This window comes from Microcaecilia unicolor, chromosome 8, assembly GCF_901765095.1.
Source record: "Microcaecilia unicolor chromosome 8, aMicUni1.1, whole genome shotgun sequence".
NCBI lineage: Eukaryota > Metazoa > Chordata > Amphibia > Gymnophiona > Siphonopidae > Microcaecilia > Microcaecilia unicolor.
This window is the reverse complement of record NC_044038.1, coordinates 100,170,615-100,191,908: the sequence shown is the minus strand read 5'-3', so window position 1 is coordinate 100,191,908 and position 21,294 is coordinate 100,170,615. Positions and strand designations below refer to the sequence as shown.

Sequence of the window (21,294 nt, the reverse complement as noted above, 5' to 3'; positions counted from 1 at the left end):
CATTAAAAGCAGGAAGCCGGCAAAAGAATCAGTTGGATCGCTAGATGACCGAGGAGTAAAAGGGGCGATCAGGGAAGACAAAGCCGTAGCGGAGAGATTAAATTAATTCTTTACTTTGGTCTTCACAGAGGAAGATTTGGGAGTGATACCGGTGCCGGAAATGGTATTCGACGCTGACGAGTCGGAGAAACTTAATGAATTCTCTGTAAACCTGGAGGATGTAATGAGGCAGTACTGCAAACTGAAGTGTAGCAAATCTCCTGGACCGGATGGTATTCATCCCAGAGTACTGATAGAACTGAAAAATGAGCTTGCGGAGCTATTGTTAGAAATATGTAATTTATCCTTAAAATCGAGCGTGGTACCGGAAGATTGGAGGTGGCCAATGTAACGCTGATTTTTAAAAAAGGTTCCAGAGGAGATCCGGGAAATTATAGCCGGTGAGTCTGACGTCGGTGCTGGGCAAAATGGTAGAGACTATTATTAAGAACAAAATTACAGAGCATATTCAAAAGCATGGATTAATGAGACAAAGTCAACATGGATGTAGTGAAGGGAAATCTTGCCTCACCAATCTACGACATTTCTTTGAAGGGGTGAACAAACATGTGGATAAAGGGGAGCCGGTTGACAAAGTACCTCATGAAAGACTCCAGAGGAAATTGGAGAGTCATGGGATAGGAGGTAGTGTTCTATTGTGGATTAAAAACTGGTTAAAAGATAGAAAACAGAGAGTAGGGTTAAATGGACAGTATTCTCAATGGAGAAGGGTAGTTAGTGGGGTTCCCCAGGGCTCTGTGCTGGGACCGCTGCTTTTTAACATATTTATAAATGACCTAGAGATGGGAGTAACTAGTGAGGTAATTAAATTTGCTGATGACACAAAGTTATTCAAAGTCGTTAAATTGCGGGAGGATTGTGAAAAATTACAAGAGGACCTTACGAGACTGGGAAACTGGGCATCTAAATGGCAGGTGACGTTTAATGTGAGCAAGTACAAAGTAATGCATGTGGGAAAGAGGAACCCGAATTATAGCTACGTCATGCAAGGTTCCACGTTAGGAGTCACGGACCAAGAAAGGGATCTAGGTGTCGTCGTTGATGATACGTTGAAACCTTCTGCTCAGTGTGCTACTGCGGCTAAAAAAGCAAATAGAATGTTAGGTATTATTAGGAAAGGAATTGAAAACAAGAATGAGGATGTTATAATGCCTTTATATCGCTCCATGGTGCGACCGCACCTCGAATATTGTGTTCAATTCTGGTTGCCGTATCTCAAAAAAGATATAGTAGAATTAGAAAACATGCAGAGAAGGGCGACAAAAATGATAAAGGGAATGGGACAACTTCCCTATGAGGAAAGGCTAAAGTGGCTAGGGCTCTTCAGCTTGGAGAAAAGGTGGCTGAGGGGAGATATGATAGAGGTCTATAAAATAATGAGTGGAGTTGAATGGGTAGACATGAAGCGTCTGCTTACGCTTTCCAAAAATACTAGGACTAGGGGGCACGCAATGAAGCTACAATGTAGTAAATTTAAAATGAATCGGAGAAAATGTTTCTTCACTCAATGAGTAATTAAACTCTGGAATTCGTTGCCAGAGAATGTGGTAAAGGCAGTTAGCTTAGCGGAGTTTAAAAAAGGTTTGGACGGCTTCCTAAAGGAAAAGTCCATAGACCGTTATTAAATGAACTTGGGGAAAATCCACTATTTCTGGGGTAAGTAATATAAAATGTTTTGTACATTTTTGGGATCTTGCTGGGTATTTGTGACCTGGATTGGCCACTGTTGGAAACAGGATGCTGGGCTCGATGCACTTTTGGTTTTTCCCAGTATGGCAATACTTGTGTAGTTATGACAGTCAGAAAGGGGAAGAACTGAAGCACTGAAACTGGAGAGTGAGCAGTTGGAGAAGAAGATAAAATCAAGACAGTGGCCATTCTGGTGAGTAGGGGTAGTGGAGCACAGTTGAAGATTGAAAGAGAATGTTAAAGCGAGAAACTGAGAAGCATAAGAGTCAGAGAGATCATTAGCTTGAATGTTAAAATCCCCAAGAATGAGAGAAGGAGATGAAGGTTCAAGGAATAAGGAAAGCCAGGTGCCAAAGTCAGTGAGAAAAGAAGAAAGGAACTTATCAGGGGGCCGATAAATGACAGCTCCTGCGAGAGGTAGAGGAGTGAATAGACAGATGGAGTGGACTTTGAGGGAAGCAAAGCAATGAGACTGAGGTGGAAGAAGAGGATGAAATCTACAAGAGTGTGAGAGTAGCAGCCCAACACCACTTCCGCAGCCAACTGGGCAAGGAGTATGTGAGACAAGGGCTGACACAGGGCCATGACACAGGGCTGAAGCTGAAGCAAAGCCAAATCTGTTAGGACAAGCAGGTGAAGAGTATGAGAGATAAATAGGTTGTGGATATAGGAAAGTTTGTTACAGACAGAGTGGGCATTCCACAGAGCAAAAGAGAAAGGCACAGAAGAAGGATAGAGGAGAGGAACAGAAATTAGATTGGAGACATCACTGTGTAACCTGCACAAATAGGATGAGACCTGATGTGGAGGACCAGGGGCAGTCCAGGGGTAGAGCTAGGTCAGAGTAACCCAAGCAACTATCTGAATATCGACTGATGTTCAATTAACTTTCTAAATTCTGGGTATCTGTGCTGATCCAATGCTGGGGCCTGGACATGGTTTGGCATTGCATATCTGGGCTTAATTCTGCCCACATCTGTCAATACCTTAAAAACTGCTGACCACCATGGGCTGCCAAAGAGTTTATTTTATTTTTATTTTATTTATTTGCATTTGTATCCCACATTTTCCCACCTATTTGCGGGCTCAATGTGGCTTACAATACATTGTGAATGATGGAAGTACAATTAGTTGCAGTACATTATGGGTTACATTATGAAGAGTTATGGGAAGACAGAGTAAATTCAGGATATCATTTGGGAATAGAACAGCGGAATATAACAGTGGTGAATTGAGAGGGGGACAAAACAGTATCGAGGGAACATAAAGGTCTAACAATTTTATCTGTGGGTAGGGTTTTAAGAGTGGTGAGGATATGGGAGAAGAGACTTCAGAAGAGAGTGCATTGGTGTGTATCTATTAGTTTGTATGGACTTCAAGTGTTTTGATCCTTGCCGTAGATTTTCTCAAAGAGATAAGTCTTCATTTTCAAAGAGCATTTCTTAGTCCCTTTTAAAAGGATATGGCTAAGAGAAATTTAGAATAGGGCTTATTCTATCACAGCACCACAGAGTAATGGATTATTTTATTACAGTATCTTTCCCCACAGCATCTACGATGTAGAAAAGAATGCTGTCTGTGACAGAGAGTAGAATATTTAATTGTTCGATCACAGTTTATCAGCACATTTCTCAGGGCATCTGTGCTGTGCAATAGCACAGTGAATTATTCTATCAGAATGCTATACACAATCTTTTTCCCAGGGAATTTCTACTGTTGACAGGACCATTTCTGGAGCATTTTGGTACCCTGAGTTTGAATTGCTGACAGTGCTCCTCCTGACTGGTACTTGCTCCCTAGTCCTTAGGGTGGATTAGTGAGGTATGGGAGTACATAAAAGTTTTCTCTGCTTCTCCCAGATTGGTGCAGGATGGGGTGGAAGATCATACATTTCCTGTCCTTGGTTTGCATGTATTTATTTATTTAAAATTTCTATCCAGCACTATCCCACTATCCCCTTTTCTTGATTTCTTGTGTGTGTGTCTCTCTCTGGTAAGTGGTGACCCCTGGCGGGTAGCACCCCTCATCACCAGGGTCGTGCCTAGGGTCTCTGGTGCCCCCCTGCAGAGGCAGATCCTAATTATAAACACTATCAGTTGGCGCCCCCCCCCCCCCCCCCCCCGTGAAAATGGTCGCTCACCACTTCCCACACTGACAGGAATTGTCAACAATATTCTTAGAAACAAATTGCTATACATTGTAAAATAAGATAGCAGATGAAAATTCTCAAAGTGGACATATTCCAAACACTAAAATGAAACTAAAATGATTTTTTTTCTACCTTTGTTGTCTGGTGACTTTCTTTTTCTGATCATGCTCTTCCTTTCCATTTATTTCTTTCCTTTCCTCCTTTCTTCTTCATTTCTGGTCCTCAGCTTCTGCCTATTTTCTTCATCCATGTGCAGTTTTTCTCCTCGCTTCCTTTTCCCTCATTTCATATCCTTCATCTCTCTTCCCTCCCCTCTATGTCCTCTCTCCCTGAGCCCTGACCTCCCATCCATGCCCATCCATGCTCCTCTGTCCCCTGCCCCCTCCATTCATTCCTATCAAGCAATTCCCCTCTCTCCCTGAGCCCTGCCCTCCCATCCATGCTCTTCTGTCCCCTGCCCACCTCCATCCATCCATATTAAGCAATGTCTCCTCTCTCCCTGGGCCCTGCAATCCCATCCAAGTCCATCTATGCTCCTCTGTCCCCCGCCCACCTCCACCCATCCATATTAAGCAATTTCTCCTCTCTCCCTGCAATCCCATCCATGTCCATCCATGCTCCTCTGTCCCCTGCCCACCTCCATCCATCCATATTAAGCAATTTCTCCTCTCTCCCTGAGCCCTGCCCTCCCATCCATGCTCCTCTGTCTGTCCCCTCCATTCATCCCTATCCAGCAATTCCCCTCTCTTCCTGAGCCCTGCCCTCCCATCCATGCTCCTCTGTCCCCTGCCCCCTCCATTCATCCCTATCCAGCAATTCCTCTCTCTCCCTTCCAGGAACCCTGCCCTCGCATCCATGCTCCTCTCTCCCCTGCACTCCTGCTCCCATGTCCCAACTGCCCGGCCTCTTCTCCCCCCCCCCCCCCCAACATCCCTTTCCTTTTTTTTTTTTTAATTTACCTCCATCCGGCAGCACAGGCGCAGCGTCAGTGAAGGAGGCGGCACTCCCGACGTGTCTAGCCTTCCCTTCGCTCAGTGTCCCGCCTTCTTCTGATGTAATTTCCTTGACGTCAGAAGAAGGCAGAACACTGAGTGAAGGGAAAGCTAGACACGTCGGGAGCGCCGCCTCCTTCACTGACGCTGCGCTGCCGGACGGAGGTAAATTTAAAAGGAGAAAAAAAAGGAAAGGGATCTTGCGGGAGAGAAGAGGGTGGGCAGTTGGGCAATGGGAGCGGGAGGGCGAGGTAAGCATGGTGCAGTGGCGCCCCAAGAGGACGGCAACCCCCTGCCATGCTTACCCCGCTTACCGTGTTGGCATGGCCCTGCTCATCACACAGCACCAAGGCTGCCCACCCTGTTCACTGTACCCTAATACCAACCTTGGCTGTAGAACAATTATTATATTGCATCAGTGATAGGTAATAATTATGTGCAGAGCTTTATATAACATGTGTTTTTTGACCAAATTATTTGCTATTTGAGATGAAAACTTACCTTTAAGTATTTTCCTTCATATATACAGCCACATTTCTCCATAGACACGCAGTTCTTTCCATCAAACATGTAACCAGAATTACACTCACAGCCCTCAAAACACTTGTCTGTACATGTAGCGGGAGCAGTAATGCCTGCACAGGTGTAATCACAACTCCTGGTACAAAGCTCATAGTGGCTGTTGGCAGGGCAAGTGAGAGCTGAGGGAAGAAAGGCATGAAACTATTAGGAATGGCAGATAGAAACAGAAAAAAATAAAGGCAGATAAAATCCATAAGGCCTATCCAGTCTGCCTATCCATACCATCTACTATCCCTTCCTATGCCTTAGAGATCCTATGTACTTGTCCCAAACTTTCTTAAATTCAGATACCGTCTTCACCTTCACCACCTCCACTGGGAGACTGTTCATGAATTCACCACCCTTTCCATGAAAAAAGTATTTCCTTAGATTATTCTGGCATCTGTCCCCTTTCACCTTCATCCTATGCCCCTCATTCCAGTGCTTCCTTTCAACTGAAAGAGTCTTGCCTCCTGTGCATTTATGCCACAGAGTTATTTAAATGTTTCTATCATTTCTCCTCTCCTGAATTTTGTATAAAGTATATATATTGCGATCTTAAATTCTGTCCCTATATACTTTATGATGAAGACCACTGATCATTTTAGTAGCTGCCTTCTGGATCAACTTCATCCTATTTAAATCATTTTGAAGACATGGTTTCAGAACTGTACACAGTGCTCCAAATGAGGTCTCACCAGAGATTTCTACAGAGGTACTATTACCTCTCTGTTTCTGCTAACCATTCCTCTCCCTATGCACCCCTTAAACTGTAATGATCCCTCGGGTTTTTGTAGCCCAAATTCATTATCCTCCATTGTTTTATCATTAAATCTTAGCCGCCAAATTCTGGACTATCTTGCTAGCCCCACCAATGGTTTTATGAGATGACCAAGCAGAATTACAGAGTTTTAATTACATTTCATTACTTGCTGAGAAGCAAACACTAAATAAAGCGCACAATATACCATATAATCTTAAGGCTCTTTATATTAGTCTAGTATCCTTAATACCTGAACAAGTTTTAATTAAACAACTCAATAATGCTAAGATGCAGCAGCAAGAGGGGTGCTATCCAGTCTTTTGCATTGAGTGTCACATGTATGATTATCTTCTAGTTCGCGAGAGGTTATATGTGTGTGCTCGATTCAAACAGCTCCTAGCTGTCAGAGAATGAGTCTGTTCACTTGAGGCTAAAGTAGCAGACATAGAGGAGCTGAGGGAGACAGAATGGTAAAAAGTGGAGATCTACAGAGATATTTTAGAGAAGTCTCCCCTCTAGTCTGGCTGCCTCTGTGCTGCTGTGGAGGAGGGAGTTTTCCTAAAAGGAGAGCATCACCCTGGTGATGTAGGAAATTATCCTATAGCCAGTGTCTGTCCACTAAGGATATAATATCCTCTCACACTGAGAATATGTCTCCTGGGGCTTCTGCACAAGAGGTTTAGGACAGCTGTTGTAGTTGGTATTTTATCATTGGTCATGTAGACAGCTGGGTGACTGGTGGATGTGAGGATTGCCTGGTCCCTTGGCTGCCTGGTGTGAAGGTGGCAGACCTCACACATCACCTAGATAAGATTTTAGATACTACTGGGGATGTGCCAGCTGTCTTGGTACATGTGGGTACTAATGGCATAGAAAAAATGTGTGAGGGAGGTTCTGGAAGCCAAATTTAGGTTCTTAGGTAGAAAGCTGAAACCCAGATCCCTGCAGGGTAGCAGTTTCAGAAATGCTCCCTGTTTCATGTGCAGAACTCAAGAGGCATACAGCATTCCAAAGTTTCAATAAGTGGTTGAGACGATGGTGCAGGGATAAGGGATTTAGATTTATTAGGAAATGGACAACATTCTGGGAAAAGAGGAGCCTATTTCGAAAGGATGGATCTTGGGGTGATAGTATCTGAGGATTTGAAGGCGACGAAACAGTGTGACAAGGCGGTGGCCGTAGCGAGAAGGTTGCTAGGCTGTATAGAGAGAGGTGTGATCAGCAGAAGAAAGGAAGTGTTGATGCCCCTGTATAAGTCATTGGTGAGGCCCCAACTGGAGTATTGTGTTCAGTTTTGGAGGCCGTATCTTGTTAAGGATGTAAAAAGAATCGAAGCGGTGCAAAGAAAAGCTACGAGAATGGTATGGGATTTGCGTTACAAGACGTATGAGGAGAGACTTGCTGAACTAAACATGTATTCTCTGGAGGAAAGGAGAAACAGGGGTGATATGATACAGACGTTCAAATATTTGAAAGGTATTAATCCGCAAATTAACCTTTTCTGGAGATGGAAAGATGGTAGAACGAGAGGACATGAAATGAGATTGAAGGGGGGCAGACTCAAGAAAAATGTCAGGAAGTATTTTTTCACGGAGAGAGTGGTGGATGCTTGGAATGCCCTCCCGCGGGAGATGGTGGAAATGAAAATGGTAACGGAATTCAAACATGCGTGGGATAAGCATAAAAGAATCCTGTGCCAAAGGAATGGATCCTCAGGAGCTTAGTCAAGATCAGGAGGCGGGGCTGGTGGTTGGGAGGCGGGGATAGTGCTGGGCAGACTTATACAGTCTGTGCCCTGAAAAGCACAGGTACAAATCAAAGTAGGGTATACACAAAAAGTAGCAAATATGAGTTATCTTGTTGGGCAGACTGGATGGACCGTGCAGGTCTTTTTTCTGCCGTCATCTACTATGTTACTATGTTACTATGTTACACCTTATCTGGAATGGAACCAGGATATTAGCACTAACATTTAAAAGGAGATAGAACAGCTTTACACTAAAATGGGGGTGGGGGAGGGCAACAGTTGCCCAGGAGTGCATGGTTCAGTGTGGAGTACCTTTGAAGGATACCACTGAAACAGGATATTTAGGGAATCCCAATAGAGAGATTTCAATAATGGTGAAAGAAACCCAGGAGTATTTAAGGGGAGAACAAATTAAAGGAAGCAAACTATCCACATTAACTTCTAAGCAGCTTGTAGATGCAAGGAAAAAACACAATTTGAAGTGTCTGTATACAAATGCTAGAAGCTTAAAAAATAAGATGGGAGTATTATATAGCATTAAATGAAGAGGTAGATATAATAGGCATCTCAGAGAACTGGTAGAAAGAGGAGAATCAATGGGACACTGTAAGGGGCATAATCGAATGTCGCCGGCGAAATAGATCGCCGGCGATCTATTTTGGCGGCGGCGCAACAGCTGGCCGGAACCGTATTATCGAAAAAGATGGCCGGCCATCTTTTTTTTTTATAATACGGTTTAGCCTGGCCAAATGCCAGAGTTTGCCAGGTTTGAAATGACCGGTTTTGTTTTTCAGCGATAATGTAAAAAAATGCCGGCGATCTCAAACCCTGCAAAATCCAAGGCATTTGGTCGTGGGAGGAGCCAGCATTTGTAGTTCACTGGTCCCCCTGACATGCCAGGACACCAACCAGGCACCCTAGGGGGCACTTCTAACATTTTTTTAAAAATATACAAATACCTCCAAGGTGCATAGCTCCCTTACCTTGGGTGCTGAGCCCCCCAAATCCCCCCCAAAACCCACTCCCCACAACTCTACACCACTACCATAGTCCTTATGGGTGAAGGGGGCACCTACATGTGGGTACAGTGGGTTTTGGGGGGGTTTGGAGGGCTCAACACTTACCACCACAAGTGTAACAGGTAGGGGGGGATGGGCCTGGGTCTGCCTGCCTGAAGTGCACTGCACCCATTAAAAATTGCTCCAGGGACTTGCATACTGCTGTCAGGGAGCTGGGTATGACATTTGAGGCTGGCATACAGGCTGGTAAAAAAGGTTTTTATTTTTATTTTTTTAGTGTGGGAGGGGGTTGGTGACCACTGGGGGAGTATGGGGAGGTCATTCCCCATTCCCTCCGGTGGTCATCTAGTGAGTTGGGGTACCTTTTTGAGGCTTGGTTGTTAAAATAAAAGGACCAAGTAAACCCGGCAAAATACTGCTTAACGCCGCTTTTTTTTCCATTATCCGCGAAAGCCGGCCATCTGGTAGCCACGCCCATGCCCGCCCATGTCCTACCTTCGCTATGCCGCCGACACGCCCCCTTGAACTTTCGCTGGCTCGGCGACGGGAAAGCGGCAATGTTGTCAAAAAAGCCGCTTTCGATTATACCAATTTCGCCGCTTTTGAGAGATCGCCAGCCATCTCCCGATTTATGTCGGAAGATGGCCGGCGATCACTTTCGAAAATAAGCCTGTGTGTTATCAGGGTACAAATTATATCACAATGATAGAGAGGATCAAATTGGGGGGGGCAGTTTACGCTATATGTTAAAGAGGGAATTAACTCAAAGAAAATAAACATTCTACATGAAACAGATAGCAACGTGGAATCCAAATTTTCATGTGTGAAGGGAAGGAGCGGACTGGTAGATCTGTACTACCATCCGCCAGGATAGAATGAACAGACTGATGAAGAAATGTTTACAGAAATTAGGAAAGCTGGCAAATTGGGCAACAGTATAATATTAGATGAATTGTAATTACCCCAATACTGACTGAATAAATGCTACACCAAGGAGTGCTAGAGTGGTAAAATTCCTAGACATAATAAATGACTACTTCTTGGAGCAGCTGGTCCATGAACCAACAAGAGGGGGAGCTATTTTAGACCTAGTCTTTAGTGGAATTCAGGGCAAAGTACCGAGAGGTAATGGTGTTGGGTCTGCTGGGAAACAGGAATCAGAACATGATCAAATTTGAGCTGATATCTGGAGTGAAGTCACTAAGGAAATCTACTGTAGCAGCATTTAATTTTCAATAGAGCAACTATGATAAAATGAGGAAAATGGTTAAAAAGAAGCTAAAAGGATCATCTGAAAAGGTTAGAACTTTAAATCAAGCATGGATGGTGTTTAAATATACCATTGTGGAAGCCCAGACCAGATGTATTCCACATGTTAACAAAGGTGGAAAAAAGAGCAAACGACAGCCAGCATGATAAAAAAGGTGAAGTGAAAGAGGCTATTAGAGCCAAAATAACATCCTTCAAAGAATGGATAAAGGATTTGAATGAAGAAAATAAGATGCAACATAAGCACTGGCAAGCTAGAGGCAAAGCATTGATAAAGAAGACTATAAGACAATATGAAAAGAAACTTGTCACAGAGGCAAAAACTCACAGTAACAACTTTTTCAGGTACATCAGAAGCAGAAAGTCTATGAGGAAGTCCGTGGGACCATTAGACCATGAAGGAGCAAAAGGAGCACTCGGGGAGGACAAGGCCATAACAGAGAGACTGAATGAATTCATTGCTTCGGTCTTAACAGAAGAAAATATAAGAGATCTACATGTACCAGAAATGGTTTTCAATGGTGACGATGTGGAGTAACTAAAAGAAATCTGAGCCAAATCAACACGTTAAAGAATAATAAATCACCTGTACCAGATGGTATATACCCAAGGGGTATGGAAGAACTCAATCATTAAATTGCTGATTTGCTGTTAGTAATCTCTCTTTAAAATTGTCTGTAGTACCTGAAGATTGGAGTGTGGAAAATGTAATGTCAATTTTTAAAATGGGTTCCAGGGGAGATCCAGGAAATTACAGACTGGTAAGCCTGACTTCAGTGCCGGGCCAGATAGTGGAAACTGTTATAAAGTTATGAAACACATAGACAATAGACTCATTAGAGACAGAGTCAATATGGATTCAGCCAAGGGAAGTCTTGCCTCACCAATGTGCTTCATTTCTTTAAAGGCAAGAATAAACATGTGGATAAAGGTGAGCCAGTTGGTGTAGTGTATCTACATTTTCAGAAAGCTTTTGACAAAGTTCCTCAAGAGAGACTCCTGAGAAAATTAAAAAGTCATGGGATAGGAGGCAATGTTCTTTTGTGGATTAGGTATTGGTTACTGGGAAAGAAAAACAGAAGGTAGGGTTAAATGACCATTTCTATCAACAGAGGAGGGTGAATAGTGGAGTGCCACAGGTATCTGTACTAGGACCAGTGCTATTTAACATATTTATAAATGATCTGGAAATCAGAACAATTGAGGTGATTAAATCTGCAGATAACACAAAACTATTCAAAGTTGTCAAAACATATGCAGACTGTGAAAAATTACAGGAAGACTTTGGGAAATTGTAAGACTGGGCATTCATATGGCAGATGAAATTTAATGTGCACAAATACAAAGTGATGCATATTGGGAAGAATAATCAAAGTCATAGTTACCTGATGCTAGGATCCACCTTAGTAGTCAGCACTCAAGAAAAAGATCTAGGTGGCGTGGAGGGGCATAATCGAACGCGAACGCCCATCTCCATGGGCGTCTATTTCCGAGAACGGGTACGTGAAGGGGCGGGACAAACCATATTTTGGAAAAAAATGGGTGTCCATCTTTTTTCCAATAATACGGTTTGTGCCAGCCAAATGCATCGGATTTGTGCGGATTTGAGCTGGGCGGTTTCATTTTTCAGCGATAATGGCAACCGAAGGCGCCCAGCTCAAAAATGAACAAATCCAAGGCATTGGGTCATGGGAGGGGCCAGGATTCGTAGTGCATTGGTCCCCCTCACATGCCAGGACACCAACCGGGTACCCTAGGGGGCACTTGTAACAATTAAAAAAAAAGGTTAACTACCTCTGAAGTCCATAGCTCCCTTCCCTTGGGTGCTGAGCCCCCCAAATCCCCCGCAAAACCCACTCCCCACAACTCTACACCATTACCATAGCACTTATGGCTGAAGGGGGGCACCTAGATGTGGGTACAGTGGGTTTTGGGGGCGGTTTGGAGGGTTCCCATTTACCACCACAAGTGTAACAGGTAGGGGGGGATGGGCCTGGGTCCACCTGGCTGAAGTCCACTGCACCCACTAACAACTGCTCCAGGGACCTGCATACTGCTGTCATGGAGCTGGGTATGACATTTGAGGCTGGCATACAGGCTGGAAAAAAAAGTTGTTAAAGTTGTTTTTTTTTGGGTGGGAGGGGGTTAGTGACCACTGGGGGAGTCAGGGCTGGTCGTCTCCGATTCCCTCCGGTGGTCATCTGGTCATTTAGGGCACTTTTTTGGGACTTGTTCGTGAAAAAAAAAAGGGTCCAAAAATGATCCAAATTCACGCTAAAAACGCCTTTCTTTTTTCGATTATCGGCCGAGGACGGCCATCTCTCCTCGGCCGATAAACACGCCCCAGTCCCGCCTTCACCACGCCTCTGACACGCCCCTGTCAACTTTGGCCATTTCCACAACAGATTGCAGTTGAAGACGCCCAAAATCGGCTTTCGATTATACCGATTTGGGCGCCCACGGGAGAAAGACGCCCATCTCCCGATTTGGGTCAAAATACGGGCGTCTTTCTCTTTCAAAAATAAGGCGGATAGTAGACAATATGCTGAAATCTTCTGCCCAGTGTGCGGCAGCAGCCAAAAAGATAAACAGGATGTTAGGAATAATTAGGAAAAAGATGGTAAATAAGACCAAGAATATTGTCATGCCTCTATATTGTTCCATGGTATGACCTGACTCGAGTATTGCATGCAATTTTGGTTGCCATCTCTCTAAAAAGATATAGTGGAATTTAAAAAGGTTCAAAGAAGAGTGACAGAAATGATAAAGAGAATGTAAATTCTCTCATATGAGGGAAGGCTAATAAGGTTAGGGTTCTTCAGCTTGGAAAAGAGAAGGTTGTGCGGGGATAAGATTGAGGTCTACAAAATCCTGAGTGGTGTAGAACGGGTGAAAGTGAATTGATTTTTCACTCTTTCAAAAAATATAAAAACCAGGGATACTCAATTAAATTACATGGAAATACTTCAAAAATAAATAGGAAGAAATATTTTTTTCACTCAAAGAATAGTTAAGCTCTGGAACTGATTGCCAGAGGATGTGGTAACAGCAGTTAGGGTATCTGGATTTAAAATAGGTTTGGACAAGTTACTGGAGGAAAAGTCTATGGTCTGCTATTGAGATAGACATGGGGGAAGCCACTGCTTGCTTTGGGATCAGAAGCATGAAATGTTGCTACTATCTGGGTTTCTTCCAGGTACTTGTGACCTGGATTGGCCACTGTTGGAAACAGGATACTGGGATAGATGGACCATTGGTCTGACCCAGTATGGCTATTCTTATGTTCTTAAAAAAGTCTGTTACTACTCTATAGAACATTCATTTCTTCTTCTAGGAGATATTCTTTAAAAGCATTGCCTTAGGGAAAACTGAAGTTGTGTGTCTCCTTAGCTAGGTTCTTCTTTTTATTTAATACTAGTAAAAAAGGCCCGTTTCCAAAACAAATGAAATGGGCGCTAGCATGTGTTGTTGTTTTTTTTTGTTTTCTTTTTCTGTTTGATATTAAGGGATATATTTTTTTTTAAAAAGGAAAAGAGTTTTTTTTTTAAGTTGTAAAGTGTTTGTGGTTTTGAGGGGGGGTTGTGGGGGTCTATGGGTGTATGCTATTTTTTTTTGGGGGGGGAGGGGTGTTTGTGAGGTAGGGTAGCGTTGTTCTGTATGAGTGTTTGTGGTTTTGAGGGGGGTTGTGGGTGTCTGTGGGTGTGTGTGCCATTTTGTGGGGGGGTGTTTGTGGGGTAGGGTTGTTCTGTATGAGTGTTTGTGTTTTGGGGGGGGATTATGGGAGTCTGTGGGTGTTTGTAAGAGAGAGATGTAGGTTTTTACTGTTTCAGTTTTTGTATTAAGGGGGTTGGGGGAGGGAGTGTGTGTGTATGAGTGTGAAAGCAAGATGTTGTCTGTCCATGGCAGTGTGTGGCATTTTGGGTGGTGGGCAGTTTGGTTGTATGTATGTGTGTTAGTGAGTGATGCTGATTGTCCATATTAGATGTGGGGGTTTTTTGTGGCTGGTAGGGGGTGATTCTCTGCGTGTGAGTGTGATACAGTAATCTTAATTCAGCAGGGCACTCTGATGTGGTATTTGTAGGCACTTGTATTTTTGTTGAAACCAGAGGGATCCGTTGCAGGCAGGCAGTAGGGGTAGATATGGGGTTTTTTTGAGTGTGGAATGTGGGTGGTGTTCTGTAGGGGGGACGGGGCTGAGGGCGCATGTGTCTGGAGGTCTCCTTGTAGGCACTGATTTCAGCTGGGCACTCAGGTGGGCTGTGATCCGTTTTTTTTAGGGGGGGTTGGGCGCCAGAGGTTTCCGTTTGGGTGTTTTTTTTTTTGGGGGGGGGGGGGTTGGTTTGGTTTTAGTGTGGAATGTGGGTGGCATTCTGTAGGGGGGGGCGGGGCTGAGGGCGCATTTGTTTGGAAGTCTCTGTTGTAGGCACTGAACGCCGGCTTGGAGACTCACCGCATGAACAGCTTGCAGAGTAAGGTCCGCGATGTAGTGGTTGTTTAGTGGCGTTCTTCGTCCGCGCTTTCCTCGCGGTTGGTCCCCGTGCTGGTAGCTACCCCCTCCTCTGGAAGGGGTGGGACTCATGTGTGTTTGTTTTTTTTTTCCTGAATGCCGCTGCATTTTCTTCGCTGTCCCACTCCTGCTCCTCTGCAGCACCGGTCCCATTCAAAGGCTTGGTGGTTTCTAAGTCCATGTGAGTGTTTGGGAGGTGGAATCGTACTTTGTGTGCATCACCTGAGGCACAGCCAATCAGCAGCGCGTGGGCGGGGCAAACACTGATGTTCAAAAAGTGGTCTCTGCCGCCTCACTTTAGAACGTTGGGAAAGTGAGGCTTCATTAGAATGTTGGAGGTGCGTTTTATATAGAGAGATTTATTTAATAAACTGCAAATCATTAGATACAAAATCTGGCTGATTTATAAATTACAAGTTACAGTCAGAGAAAGTAACTAAACAAGGATAAAAGCGTGCAGTGCTGTGTACGCTTTGTAGCGCTATAAAAATGCTAAATAGTAGTAGTAGAAACACTAGACAAGAGGAACTAAATTTACAATTTAATAATTCCTAAACCAAAGGATACAGTAGATGTGAAGGTGGAACATGAAAGGTTCAAGACTGTGCTGCAGCTCACCCATGAACAAGGTCACCTTAAGAGGAAGTGATATCCTCACTTACTCCTGAGGAGATGCCTGACCAAAATCATAGGCTTTAGAGTAGGATCTGAACTTCTTAAAAGAGGTTCAGTTCTGATATCAGGAAGAAAGTGTTCCATCAAGCTGGAGCCAATACACTGAAGTTTGAATTTCAGATGCAGCTAATCTAATTTTAAGAACGGAAAGGGATTGTCAGAAGATTATGTTGGGAGAAACGAAGCATTCTCTGTGGCATGTAAGGTATTAACAAACTAAAACAGAAGTAGACCAATATAATGAACGTGGTAAAGGTACATATCTTGAACAGAATCCGTTATGTTACTGGTAGCCAATTCTTAGCCTTAAGAAGAGGAGTGACCTGATCAAATTTCTTTTTGTTTTTTTCAAAGAACAGCTTAATGGATATAATTTCAAATCATTTGGAGTCTTCATAACTGAGAAACAGTTAAGCGCTAATACAAAGAGTTACAATAGTCCAATTGAGAGACTATCAAGGTAATGATAAAAGATCAAGGACAGATCAAACTGATTGCATTTGTTTTAATGGGAAAATACACATTTCTTTTCTTGATGACATTAGAGGTCTGTAGAATCTTTACTGAGTATTTTATGGAAAACTATATACCATTGAAATCAACAGAGGTAAGGATGACGAATGCCAGGAAAAGATGATAGCTTCAGATTTATCTGTATTTAATTTTAATTCATTCTCAGTAAGCCATTCTGAAATCCTATCTGAGAAAAAAAATAGTCACTGAGAAATCAGGTGTGTATCAAAAGTAAAAAGAAGTTGGATATCATTGTAAAGAAAAAAAAGCCTAGTGATTGGAACAGCATGGTTAGAGAAGCAAGGTAACACGTTGAAAAGTATATAGGACCCAGAATAAAACCCTGGGGGACCCCTGAGATTAGAGGCATAGGCAAAGAGATTATCTGAAACAGGAGTTTCAAAATGTGCTGTTTTCAAGATCAAAACCAAGAGCAGTCACTACTAGAAATATGGAGGTCAGAGAGCCGTTGTATTAGGATGATATGGAGGGTCAAAATCGAATGGCGCCGGCCAAATCGATGGCCGGTCATCTTTGGGGCCGGCTCCGCGAGGGGGCGGAGCCAAGCGTATTTTCAAAATACGCTTGGCACCAGCCAAATCGCTCGCCAGGTTTAGAGCAGGATTGCCGGGTTTACATGAGATGGCCGGCTTCGTTTTCCAGCCATAATGGAAACCGGGCCCGGCAATCTCAAACCCGGCGAAATGCAAGGCATTTGGTCATGGGAGGAGCCAGCATTTGTAGTGCACTGGCCCCCCTGACATTCCAAGACACAAACCGGGTACCCTAGGGGGCACTTAAAAAATAAAACAAAAATAGCTTCCAGGTGCATAGCACACTTACCTTGGGTGCTGAGCCCCCCAAAACCCACTCCGCACAACTCGACACCATTATCATAGCCCTAAGGGGTGAAGGGGGCACCTACATGTGGGTACAGTGGGTTTTGGGTTTTTTTGGACAGCTCAACATTAACCACAAGTGTAACAGGTGGAGGGGGGATGGGCCTGGGTCCGCCTGCCTGAAGTGCACTGCAGTACCCACTAAAACTGCTCCAGGGACCTGCATACTGCTGTCATGGAGCTGGGTATATTTGAGGCTGGCATTGAGGCTGGAAAAAATATTAAAAACATTTGTTTAGGGTGGGAGGGGGTTAGTGACCACTGGGGGAGTAGGGGGAGATCATCCCCGATTCCCTCCGGTGGTCATCTGGTCATTTAGGGCACATTTTTGTGGCTTGGTCATAAAAAAAAGGACCAACTAAAGTCGGCCAAGTGTTCGTCAGGGACACCCTTCTTTTTTCCATTATTGGCTGAGGATGCCCATGTTTTAAGCACGCCCCAGTCCTGCCTTCACTATGCTTCCAACACGCCCCCATGAACTTTGGTCGTCCCTGTGACGGAAAGCAGTTGAGGACGCTCAAAATTGGCTTTCGATTATGCCGATTTGGGCAACCCTGGGAGAAGGATGCCCATCTCCCGATTTGTGTCGAAAGATGGGCACCCTTCTCTTTCAAAAATAAGCCTGCAAGTGACTTTATAAAGGTCAATCACAGTGAGATAGAAGCAGAGTTAGTTCTAACTGGAGCATTCAAAGATGAAGTGACATGTCCAAAATCATAGAGAGTCGGTGGAAGAAATGGGGATGCAAACTCAGGACCATTCTACTCCTAAACTCATTGGGTCCGATATTCAAAGCAATTTAAACAGCCAGGAGATGCTCCTGGCTGTTTAAATCGTTTGTTTGGGGCTATGCAAAAATATTTAGCGGCACTTAACTAGTCAGTGCTGCTGAATATTGCCTCTTAATGGTCAACTCCTATCCGGCAAGGTTAGGGGTGGAGTGGCCACCTATTCAGTTAGTGGTGATAGTCAGCCCTCTAAGTGGCTAGGAACCTGCATAAAGTTGGAACAGAAAAAAGGCAATCCTAACTTTATACAGTGAACATAACCAGGCACCATTCTGAATATCGGCCGGTATCCGATTACCTGTTGGGTAGCAACAGGTATCCCATTCTGATTCTCCACCCCCAACCCTGGAATGGATATAATTCCCATAAGTACTTCAAGTACTGCGAGGCTGTTGCTATAGGTCACGGCAGCCATTTTCTAGTGACTTTGAACATGTTTAGGAGCAAGTGGACATCACTCTTGCCCAGTCACCATTGCACCACTAGGAATTCTGTAAGGTAGACTGGGAAGGAGGGGGCTGATAGAGGTGGGGGGCATGGCCCTACCTTATATCTTCAGTAGTGAGGGTTATTTGTGTTCTGGAGGTAGGAGGGGGATCAGGACGGGGAGGAGGACAGAATGTATATCTTATGTGGGACTCTGCATATTCAGCCAGGACCCACAGAAGTCTTTTATGCTGGTCCTGGCTGAATATCGGCAGGGACCCACTTAAGCACTGGCGGCCAGGGCACTGTGAATTAGCCCCGGAAATTCATTGCTGGTGCCTGGACATAGCTTGACACTGAATATCCGTGGCTAATTTAGCTGGTAACAGCATTTAAAAAGAAATGCTGACTGCTGCCGGCTGAACATCAGCCAGATCATTTATTGATAGACTATACCATTTTCCATTTCCAAGAAGCTTCTGTGTTGTGTATGTACTTACGGCAGAATGAATATGTTCTCCATGTCTTAATGCTTGCTCCCGCAGCCTGGCATGTAACTGCATACGCCTGTAAGCTCTTACAGAGGATGTCTCCCTTCCCTTCCATGGCACACAAGTCATAAATGCAATTTTCATAGTACTTGTTAGGGTTGACTTTGGTATGGCAGTCTTTGAAGGGTCCCGCTGGATTAGTGATCATGCCACATGATGACCCGGCCTTGTAGGTATTCAACTTGGAGTTATCACAGGCTGGGCACTTGTCACCACAGCCATCAGTACATGCTCCATTTATAACCTGCACCTTCCAAGCTGATCCAAATTCATCTATGTTTTTCGTAACTTGGCCACTAGGGAGCATATAGTCTGAGTCATCTTTAGTATTATCATTGAAATTGCCACAGAGGCCACCCAGTGTACCCTTGTAGTTGCTGGGGACTGAAAGAAGAACATAGTGTGCTGTATCATAAAGGATTTTCATGCCAAAGTCAGTTTGTAGGACAATATTGTTTCCTTCTTGGTTGATCCAAACCTTTCCATCAAGTACAGTTGCTGGCACATTGAAAATTTCCCCATCAACCTGTAATAATGAGATAGATGCTCAGGAATCCTTTCAAGATATAGATCCAGAGACAACCTTTTCTTAAGATAATCAAAATGTGATTATTTTAATATATTATGAACCATATACTTAGTACTAAAGTATTTATTATTATTAGGTACTTAATTTAATAGATACATCCAATTGGTTACCACATATCTATGGAGTCGTAACCCAGTGTAAAAGTGAGGCATTGTGTTTGCTAATATACACTAAATAGCTCCAATACTAAACAGCTTTTGATCAGGAAGTTTGAACTAAAGTTGGAAGATGGACAGCAGCAACATGTGTATTATTAATTTATTAATTTGTGTTTTTTTTGTTTATGTATTCCTATTTATACATCACTTCTCTGAAGCAACCCAAGGCAATTTACATTCTAGCATCCAAATCTCCCCCAATCCATAGACCCTCCCTGGTATCCAATATAACGATACATTCCATTCACATATACCAATTACAGTACACACTCCTATTCACAGAATCATAACATTTTCTATCAACGTTTTGAAATTCTTTTTCCAAAAAATTCTGACAGCATCATGTTTCAGTACCAAAAAGTGGGTAGATTTTCAAAGAGCTGCAGAACAGAAACATTACCCAGTTCATTTAACTCATAACCTCTGTCAAATGGGTTCAAGTTGTGTCTCAATATCCAGTGAAATCTAACCACATAAGCCACACAGAGTTAGATTTAAGCAGCCATTTGTGAGTGACTGCATGCAGGAAGGCAAATTTAGGACTAAGTTACTGTGTTAGTGAGCAATAATACAGTTAAAGGGGAATTCTATAAATGGCGTTCAAAATATGACATTGGAAAAAATTGACTCTAAGCACTATTCTATAAAGGTTGTATGTTATGACAAGGAAACAGGTAGAACGCCTAAAAAAAACTCATAGGGGGCCTCTTTAAATCTCCTACTTACTAGCAGCAGAAATCTTACCAGTCCCCTTCTCATTTTAATAAGCCCAGTAGAAACTAACTATGCTCACACTGTCTGGAGGGGAAGAGGAAGCCAACTCCTAAGCAGGTTGAACCAAAAAGCTGGTCTGGATGACTAGGCCCTCAGGGGAAGAAAAGAGCCAGTCAGTTTCCCTGGGAACATAATCATTATATATTCTGCCCCAGGGCTTCATCCAGCTTCCTGCTAGCTAGGGTTACCATATGTCTGGATTTACCCGGACATGTCCTCTTTTTGAGGACATGTCCGGGCAACCGAGCGGGTTTTGCCAATCTGCCCGTTTGTTCGGATTTCTGGACAAACTGGCAGGCTGGTGGGTGGACAAATGAGCAGATTGCTAGCCTCCCCTTCCCTTACTTACTACTGCCCTGGTGGTCTAGTGACCTCTTCCGCCTTCGGGGCAGGAAAGAACCCCCTCTTTCCTGCCCGGAGCGCTTCCCTGCATGCATCCTTCCTGTTGCTGATCTCGGTGCCTATTCAAAATGGCCGCCAAGAGTTGAAGTGACCTCGCTAGACTTCAACTCTCGGCAGCCATTTTGAATTGGCGCCGAGATCAGCAACAGGAAGGATGTATGCAGGGCAGTGCTCCGGGCAGGAAAGAGGTGTCTCTTTCCTGCCCCGAAGAGGTCACTAGACCACCAGGGCAGTAGTAAGGTAAGGGGAGGGGGGTGACGGGGAGGGTGTGTGTGACGGGGTGTGTGACAGGGGGGAGGGGAAAATGTGACAGGGGAGGAGCGAGGGCGTGGAAGAGGCGGGGTGGGCGTGGAATGGGCGGGGTGGGGTTGTGGTATGGGCGGGGCATGTGTCTTTTTGGGGGGACAAAATATGATAACCCTACTGCTAGCTCTCTTTTAGAAGTCTTGCCTGAAACCAGAGAAGAAAGCAGAGGAGCTGATGGATTGGACCCAGCTGAGCAGAACCCTGAGCTCCCAGAAAACAGCCTCAGGGAAGACATTGGCACCTCTTAACTAGGTAGTCAATTTGTGTTACTGCTATCGCTCTGTGATTTTGGCTTGCACTTGTGGTACTCTTCACACCTCCCTAGGGTGAATTTCTCAGTGTTTTTGTTTTTTTTGTACCTGAGAAAAAGTGAGAGATCTGTAGGAGGGGGTTTTATAGTCACATACTCAGTTAACAAACATTGCTGGGTTCCTTGGGGGCTGTCCCAGACCTGCCA

At 44.1% G+C, this 21,294-nt stretch overlaps 1 pseudogene; it reads right to left on the bottom strand.

The window, feature by feature from the left end:
• Window positions 1–21,294, bottom strand: part of LOC115476806 — a 638,208-nt pseudogene that overhangs the window by 66,476 nt on the left and 550,438 nt on the right.